Source organism: Tenrec ecaudatus, chromosome 1, assembly GCF_050624435.1.
Source record: "Tenrec ecaudatus isolate mTenEca1 chromosome 1, mTenEca1.hap1, whole genome shotgun sequence".
Taxonomy (NCBI): domain Eukaryota; kingdom Metazoa; phylum Chordata; class Mammalia; order Afrosoricida; family Tenrecidae; genus Tenrec; species Tenrec ecaudatus.
Genome location: NC_134530.1, coordinates 39,788,394 through 39,797,738, shown reverse-complemented (window position 1 = coordinate 39,797,738; position 9,345 = coordinate 39,788,394).

Sequence of the window (9,345 nt, the reverse complement as noted above, 5' to 3'; positions counted from 1 at the left end):
CAGAGCCTGGGTGTCTGGCTGTGGCCCCATGCTTACCTGTGTCATCTTCACACCTCGCTGGGAGGGTGAGTTTAAAGAAAGTGATGGGAAGAGACCTGGAACTGGCACAGCTGGTGCCCACCTGGTCTCATGCTTTCCACCAATCCTGCAAGCCAGATTGTTTGGGGAGATGGGCAGTGAGGAGCCCCCAGCCAGCCTCCTGGAGCTTGCACACTAACGTGGGTGTGGAGAGGCAGGAAACACACCAAACAAGCCAAACCAACCATCAAATGTAGAATGTGGTAGGTGGTTGTGCAGAAAAACCCAGCAGGGAAATGGGGCTGCCAATGCCAGGTGGGGAAGGGACACTGTCCTTTGAAAAAGGGTGGGATCGCTTCTCGGCCTTTGGGCTAAGATCAAGTGAGAGGGTGGTCGGGAAAAGTGTGGTCGGATGAGCTGCCTGCCCTTTAAGCAGGGGTCTAAAGGATGTGCAGAGCCAGCCCTGGGCAATTGGAGGGCAGGGCAACGCCGGCAGGCAGAGGGAACAGTAAGTGCAAAAGCCAGGAGGCAGGGCTGCCCTATTTTTGTATTCCAATGTGGCTTATTTCAAAAGCTGTGATAAGCACCTTCCATGCAGCTGACAGTCATTGGGTGCTGTGAGGGAGGAGGGGGGGCGGGCCATGGGGATCAGGGAAGTATAAAAGGAGAAGGTGAGAGCAGGGGGCCAGGGCTGTAGTCTTTATGCTGTGTCTGTACCCCCAGAAAGTCCTTTCCTGCCTCTGGGCCTCAGTTTCCTCCTTTGTAAATCACATAGGTTGACATCCTAAGATTTGGTGCCATAAGGACCCTAGGAGTTACAGGAAATGCTGCAAAAGCCAGAGTCAGCTTATGGCAGAAACCTTCAGAAAAATTGACAGATTTGACACTAAAAGGTGTTTTAGGGTCCAAGATCTCAAATCTCAGACATAATTTAAGGAGAACGTTTATTAAGTGTTCAACAAACCAAGACAAGACCAGGACAAAGCCCACCATCCATCGGAGGGGGACAGTTAGCTTGAGGTCATGAGGACTTCTGAGGGTTTGCAGAGATGCAGAGGCTTAAAAAGGACAGGCGAGGGCAGAGGAAACCGGCACCACAGTATGACCGGTGCCAAATCAACCATCACAGTCACATGTGGAACCAGGGCACTGGGGACGGATGGGGCCATGATTGGGACACATGCACTGTTAGAGAGTTTCCAAGACTGATGCAGGGTCTCCCAACGGGTTCTCCATCAATGACACACACCCCCATCCCCTAAAGGAGACTTCCTCTCCCCGGCGGGCTGGTCTCTCTGGGATGCAGGTAATCTACTTTTTTGGTGGGGGGGGGGGAGTGGGGGGTGTTGTTGTTTTCTTTTTTTTTTTTTTAAATCATTTTTATTAGGGACTCATACAACTCTTATCACAATCCATTCATACCTCAATTGTGGAAAGCCCATTTGTGGTCATCTACTTTCCAATGCACTCTGCCTGAGGGCAAGATTATTCTCAACCTTGTTTAATGGTCAGAAGCAATTCAGTGGGTGCTTACACCACTTGCGGGGACTCTGCAAATGGAGCTTTAGCCTTTCACCGTTAGTCACAGCCAGCTGCACACCTAGTGCTCAGAAATTAAGCTCTCACACAAAGGAACAATAGAAACGTATTAAGATGATAAAGGAGACCAGTCTTACTGATCAGATAGAGGCAGGTGGGTTCCCCAAACCGAGCCCTTACCTTCTGGAAGGGAACTCAGCTCCTCATTAGAATAATCGACAATTTAAGACCAAAAGAGCATCATTTATCTAAGGTCAAAGTCCAAAGGGTTAAGAAAGAAAAGCTCAAAGCCCAGTGCCATTCAGTGGATCCCACTCACAGGGATCCTATAGGACAGAGTAGAACTGCCCTCGTGGGGTTCCGAGACCCCTCAAAACCCTTCACCCGGAGCAGCTGGTGAGTTGGAGCTGCCGACCTCGCTGTTAGCAGCTCAATTTGTAACCCACAGGAAAGAATCCCAAACCAAACTTCTGTCCACCGAGTTGATTCGATTCCAACCCTGAACGCGGCCCCCTGTGAGTTTCTGAGACTTTTTTTTGGGGGTGGGGGGGCAACTCATAGTGTATTTATAAAATGAAAAGCTCCGGATCAAAATACACTTTTCCAACAAATCAATCTATACCCAGTGAAAATAACCTTTGTTAGGTTTCCGTCTAGCACACAGTCCCTAACAAGCACCTCTTTGTCATTTCCCAAGGGTTGCTTATCTTCCAACTTCGGTATTTTACAAATATCATTGATTAGTATTTTATTGGGTCGACACTTGTTTCTCATTCCACAGCCTCTTCAGCCAACTCTGAACTCTTACAGCTCTCTGACTTATCGCTGGGAGCTTAGTCAGAAGCATCTGGGAAAATGGTGGCGGAAGAGTTGGCTGGCACACGGGTGACTGCTGTGGCTGCCATCCACAGCACCTGTGCTGGCCAAATGGCCCCCACCCTGCTCACATTCCCCTGGAGCGAAGTAGCTCGTCACCACGGTGAACTTCTTCCAGGAAGAAGTTTCTGAACACCTTCAGCATCTTTTAAGATCAGGGAACTTGGAAAGCCCAGCTCTCTCCTTGGTGAGCTTGTTTCTCTGCTCCTAGCAGCCTGTTCTTGAACTGAGGGTCTCTTGTGGTCAAAGTGAATGCAGTGCCCGATGAGAAGCCCTGCCCCCCCCACCCCCCACAGCCCGATCCTCATCTCCACCCCTCCCCATTACGCTGGCAGCGATGGATGATGCTGTTCCTGTTGGCTGCAGGGAGTATGGGTTAGTAGTAGGCCTATGGAGGACCGTGGAGGGGGGAACTTTTGCTCAAATGGGACGACCCTGCTCAAACCCGACTCTGGCGGGTGAGGGCCACAGCCTGAAACTAACTCTTTAGAGGAGTAGAAAGCTGCCTGTGGGGTGGCTGGTGGTTTCAAATGGCTGACCTTGCAGTTAGCAGCCCCATGAGTAACCACTACGTCGCCAGGAGGAAATAAGGAACACAGAGAACCAGTGGGATGAGTGTGGGCAATGGGATCTCCACGGGACTGCAATGGACAAGCTGAGTCAGAAGGCTTATGAAACCATGAATGTAAAAGAGCCGCCCTGTAAACCTTCACTGGATCCACAAGACAAGTGAAAAAAAGAAAGTAACTGCACTTCGTCAGAGGTGGACAACTCTGCACTGGGCAGCCCCATTGGGGTTCTGCTCTCCAGGAGAGACTTGGTACCTCGGGGATCAGACGGAGCGCTTTGGAGACAGTTCTGTGGCTTCTGGCTCCTGGCTTGTCCAAGGGACCCCCAGTGCTCTGCATCTCCGAGTCCCCACATGTAAAACGGGGACAGAATCCCTCCTCTGGGTGCTGGTGTGCAGAGGAGAAAGCGAGGCTTCAAAGCTCCTAGCTGCTAGCATGCTGCCTGGCACAGAGCTTCGTTGGACTGGTTTCTCCTGACAACATGCTCCAAGTATGTGCGACGGAGTCTTGTCATCTCACTTCTAAGGAACCTCCTGTGCTTCTTCCCAGAAAGATTGGTGTGTTCTTTTGGCGGGCCATGGCATTTTCTGTATTCTTTGCCAGCACCACCATGCAAACGCATTGGCTCGTCTTTATTCACACGCACCTGGTGAGAGTACCACAGCGTGGGGTAGGTGCACCTGAGCCTGCAAAGTGACATGCTGGCTCTTCAGCACTTTAGAGGGGTCTTGGGCAGCGGATGGACCCAGGGCAATGCGGTGTTTATCTCTTCAGTGCTCCTTCCCTTCCCGAGCATTGAGTGAGGATCCAAGCATGAGGAAATCCTGGACAGCTTCCATGGCTTCTCCATTGATCATCCTGTTACTTACTGATCCGGTGTCTACTGGTTCAGTACCTATTGACACATAGCTAGGGGTCAACAAGTGCACTCTGCCTGTATTCTGACTTTGAAAACACTTGGCCAACGGGTAGCACTCAGAGAAGGGGGAAAAGCCTGTGAACTTCCCCCCTCCCCAAGGCCTTCCCGGAAGTGGGGGCTTCTAATCTGAGTTTGAATGGGAGGAGATGGGGAAGGAAAGGCCATGCAGAATAAGCCTGGAGCAGAGAACCAGATCCGGGCGGAGTCTCGCCCGGAAGTTGGGCGGAAGCTACCGGCAAGAATAGCGCTGACAGCCCCACCTCCCAAGTGGGCCGACTCGGAGGCCCCGCCCCTTCCCAGGCCCCTGAGGCAGGATTTGCAAGAATCCCACTTCAAAGGTCCCAGGAAGCGAGCTAGTCCCAAGGAAGCAGTGCAGCCTCTCACCCTGCTCTGGGGGGTGGGGGAAGCCCCCGCAATTATAGTGGGGGCTTCCTCTGCACTGGCGCCCACGAAATCTATGAACCCACATAGAATTGCTTCCCCCCGCCCCCACCATGGCCCGGCCTCAAACCTGGCTGGCAGCAGGCAGCCAAGCAAGCCTCTGCTCAGACAGGTGACCCAGACAACTTCATCTGCCCAGCAGGACACCACCTCTTACTTGGCCACTGTAATTGGGGCATGTGCCCTTTTGCAAGAGATGAACCCCAAACTGTTCACTTTTGACTCCTAGCTTTTCTTGGGCCTGTGCCTCTTTACAGAACTGTACGGAGCAGCTGGTGGGTTGGAACCGCAGACCTCGGCCTTTGCAAAAGATGGGGGTCCGAATGGCTGCATGGTTGTGCAAAACCACAAACATCAGTCCGGGCCCTGGTGGCGTCGGCGGCGTGAGTGTGGGTTGAATGTTGGGGGGCAGACAATTGGAAACCTCCAGCTGTGCTTTGGGAGAAAAATGAGCTTCTATCCCTGAAAGGATTTACTGCTTCAGAAACCTACAGGGGCAGTTGGCTCTACTCAGGTCTATGGGGTGGCTAAGAGTCGGCCAGATGGCAGTGAGAGTGTTATAGTGTATCAGGTGCCACCTGATGGAGTCAAACCCGGGGCTCTGCCCTGAGGAGCTCCTTGCCTACAGGGGAGGAATGATTAGGAGGTGATTATTCAAGTGGAAGCCGAGGTGAGGTGTGTTCCTGGTGAAACTACATATTTGGCCTGCAGGAGCCTAGCGGGCTTTTCAGAAACGACTGTTGACTGTGCCCGGTAACAGTGGCTAAGTTTGGATGTGCGCTCACTTAGGGACAGACACTGAGGGCTTTGTACAGACGCTCCATCTCGTCCCAGCACCAGCACTCCCCATCAGGAAACCACTTGTAATTAGACCCATTTTACAGTCCAGGCAGTTGAGATCACACGGCTCGCCCACAGTCAGGCTGTTAGCTAGATGGCAGGATCCAACCATCCATGGATTCGTTCATCCATCCATCACATCACTCTCGGGGTTCCACCATCAGGCTCCATGGTGTGGCTTGCAGAATGAGTAGGAGTCGCTGTGCTAAGACGGGCACGAATACAGCTTGGACAAAGGCCCTCAAGCAGGAAAGTATATGGTACATCCAACCGAGAATTGATGGTCTGAGCTCTGGCATGAGATGCCCTTAATTTTTTCGTCCCACCTCCACCCTCTATGAGCTGTGGCACTTCAGGCAAGTCCAGTCACCTCTCTGAGCCTCAGTTTCTTCATCTGCAAAAATAATGTGTCTGGGTAGACCAGAGGAACAAATTCATAGACACTCATAAGTGTATAACAAAGAGCTTCATATACAAGAGCAATTGGATATTGAGAAAACATCCCAGCCCAGTCCAGATCAAGTCCATAAGTCCGATATTAGTCCATATGTCCAATACAAATCTATAAATTCCTCTTCAGACTCATGCAACACATGCAGTGACACCGAATGCAAGAAGATCACAGGCCAGTGGGAGGAAAGTCTTGTTGGTCCATGGCAGTGGAAGCATCTCAGTGCTGCCATGGGTTTTCACGTGGCTCCTTCAGCTCCAGGGCTCTAGTGTAGCTCCATGTGTCTTCTCAACAGGGATGTCTCACAGGGAGTGTCTGTTTGTCCCACCTCCAATGAGCTATCTAGCTCCATAGTGCCTCCAAAGGAGGTCATCAAGCTGTGACATGATTGACAGGCTAGACTCCACCCCTCCACAAGTTAACATCAGATTAATGTAACTACCACAATAATAGGTTTTCCTTTCAGGGCTGCTGGGTAGGCGAAATGCATTCTCCTAGGTGTAAACGGACCAGAACTTAGTGGACCTTTAATAAATGTGAATTGAAATGGATGGAGGGGACTAATTCAGAGGGTTACCTCCAGATGGGAGCATCCATTGAGTGCAGGAATGAAAAGGGGTACTGGACCCAGCCCCTGCCTGAGCGGAGCTTGTAGGGTGGTTGGGGAGACAGTGCAGACTGCAGAAGAGGAGAGATTGAGGTGGATGAGGCCACGGTCTCCATCTGATGGTGGCTGATGGGCTCAGGCGAGTTCATGGGGGCTTCCTGGAGGAGGTAGTGAGTAATTCAACTTCTCGAAGACCCTGGCAGCCTTGTTCCAGTTCAAGAGATCGTTCTCTGTGTCCTGTGGAATTCCGTGTTTCAAGGGACAGTGCATAAACAAGGTATTCACAAGAGGATATGCCTGAACTTGACTGCCAGGGCCAACTTCCCAACTCCCACTTTTCCAAACAAGTGTGTTCCTCTACAAGATGGGAGCAGTGGTGTGCCCTCTTTGGAGCAAAATAAGGGGATATAATAGGAACTTTGAAAGGGGGCTCAGTGGCTAGGACTGGGCCAACACCTAGTGCATGCTTACGTTAAGTGTGGGCTACGCTGATTTTTCTGCCGCTCTTGGTCTAAAGGGAGGTGCAGATCAGAGGCGAGATGGGGGACTCCTGGCCCAACCATCAGCCTTCAGCTCTCAGCCAAATCCTGGCAGAGGTGGGCACCTGAAGGGGTCGGTGGGCTGCAGGTGGGGCCTGCTAGGTGAGGGAGCATAACTCCACACAATCCCACACTGAGGTTCCTACTGCCTGGGCCAGAAGCCTGGCCTGCCACAATGACACTTAGGCCCCTAGGGAACTTTGGGACCTTTATGGGGTAATTCCATCTCCATTAGGGCTTATTATGTCACTATAAGTACCACCTTTCCATGCTGCTTTGTGAACCTTTCCTAGGAATTTTCCTCAGCATCCAGTCTCCTGGAGGAGCAGGAAGGACTCTGGGCCAGGGCAGGAAGAGGGGGAAGGGTGTGCCACTAGGTAGGTGAGTCAAGGGCAGGCAGGGGCCCCCAACCCATGCCCTGCTGCCACCACACACACCCCTCCCACAGGCCTGGGCTTACATCACATGTGGTAGATAAGGGACGCTCAGCTCTCTGCTCTCAGCCCCCTGGTGCAAACACCTCCTGTGGGAGCCGGGCACACAACCCAGGGCCAGCAGGGCCTGCCCGCACTCTGGCATGGAGAGTCACACATGGAATAACGCTACATGTGCCAAACGAAGGACCAGCCCATACAACGTACAAAGACACTCAGACGACATAGTGTTTGCCAACATCACTCACCTGTTGGTTCATTCATTGGCCAAAGGTTTGTTGAATGCCTACTACCAGTCCGGCACTGAGAATATAGCAGAGGAAAAATGCCCTTGGCCTGCTGTAGTCTATCTCCTGGTGACTCAGCCAACATACAGAGCCTGAGGTGGCTCTTGAAGGACAGTACCAGCAGGTTGTTGCATGTGACAAGCATGAAGTCTCCCATGCACTCCAGTGTCCGTAGCCTGGAGGGTCCAGCATAGCACACACACACATACCTTAAGTGTCCTCCACGGAGCTATGCACACCCATGCCACCTTCACAGCGCCCACTCCTCTCCCTGAACTGCACAGAACTGTAATAACAGCTTAGGTTTAACAAGCGCTTTCCCTAGTCCCGGCCTCCGTGGTTTGCATGCATGCACGACCTGATTTGATCTTCGCAGTAACCCTCTGAAGAAGCGCTTTACATTTTCCAGATGAGCAAACTGAGGCCCCGAGAAGGGAAACGACTTCTCCCCAGATTCATGGGCCGTCTGACTCCATCGGCTGCCTTCACAACCTCGGTGAAGCACTCATTCAACAGCTGATGAGTTGATTCTGATTCCCAGTGACCCTGTCGGACGGGGTCGAGCGCCCCGTGGGACTCCAAGACTGTAACACTTTATGGGAGCCAAGAGCCTCATCTTTCTCCCACTTGTGAAGTACAACAAACTCAAGCACACACTCATACACACATCCAATATTCAGATTCATACACACACCCATGTTCAAACACATACTCTTGCACACACTTGTAGAAGACCAGGCTCTCCTCCCATCCTTTTGGTCAAAGGCTTTAATCACATTCTCCTAGCACCTATAATTACACCCCCTACACGTGCATGCTCATGCACACACGCACGCACACACATACACACACATGCTCTGTCAGAGATATCTGGAACCGCTTCCCACCGGCAGATTTTGGGACTTGGAGCCCAAGTTGTCTCCCTGTGACCTGGAAAGTCCTGTGTCTGAGGACCACCAGCGTGGCTGCTGGGAAGGACGGCCCAGGGGGCCAGGAAGCAGGGTGGAGGCAGGGATCAGAATGGTATGCAGAGGAAGGTGCCTGCTGCCTTTCCCCCTCCCTGACTGGCCAAATGGCAATTGGGCGACATGCAGCTCTCTCAGTGGTCAGGGCAGGCAGGGGGGACAGTGGACATTTCCTGTTTGTTTCACTGATGCCAGCAGCTCCTGTCAGGAGGGGTGATGAGATTGTGTCTAAGGGACTTTGGGCGAGTCCCTTGAATTGGCATGTGGGCAGTTGTCCTCCAGTGTACAGATGTCTTCGCTCATATGTTGCAGTGGCTAAAGCAGATCCACCTGAGTCAAAGCCTGAAGTCCTTCCCTCTTCTCTAGGACGGGGATAATGTGACCTGCCTCATGAATGAAAATTCAAGGAAGTAGGACACCTGCTTGAAGAAGGAAATCAATATCACTGAATTGTACATGCAGAAATTGTTGAAAGGGCTTGGTGGCATCATGGTTCCACGTTGGGCTGCCAACTGCAAGGTCAACAGATGGAAGCCACCAGCCAGCTCTGCGGGAGACAGAAGAAAGTCAGTCAGGGGTAGTTCTGTCTTTTGGGGTCGCTGTGAGTCCACGTTGACTGGATGGCAGGGAGATGGTTTTCACACACATGCACACGCACTCACACAAACAGCGCATGTATGCATGAGAGGTCTTAGTCAAGATGCCCTTCTTGACTTCCTACAGGGCAGCTTTGGTGCAACCTACAATCCCCAGGAAGAAGACCGGTAAGGTCTTGGGGGCTAGCATGGGGCTCCTAACAGCAAGAGTGACGGTTACAAACCATTAGCTTGCTCTGCAGGAGGAAAAAGAGATTTCTATTC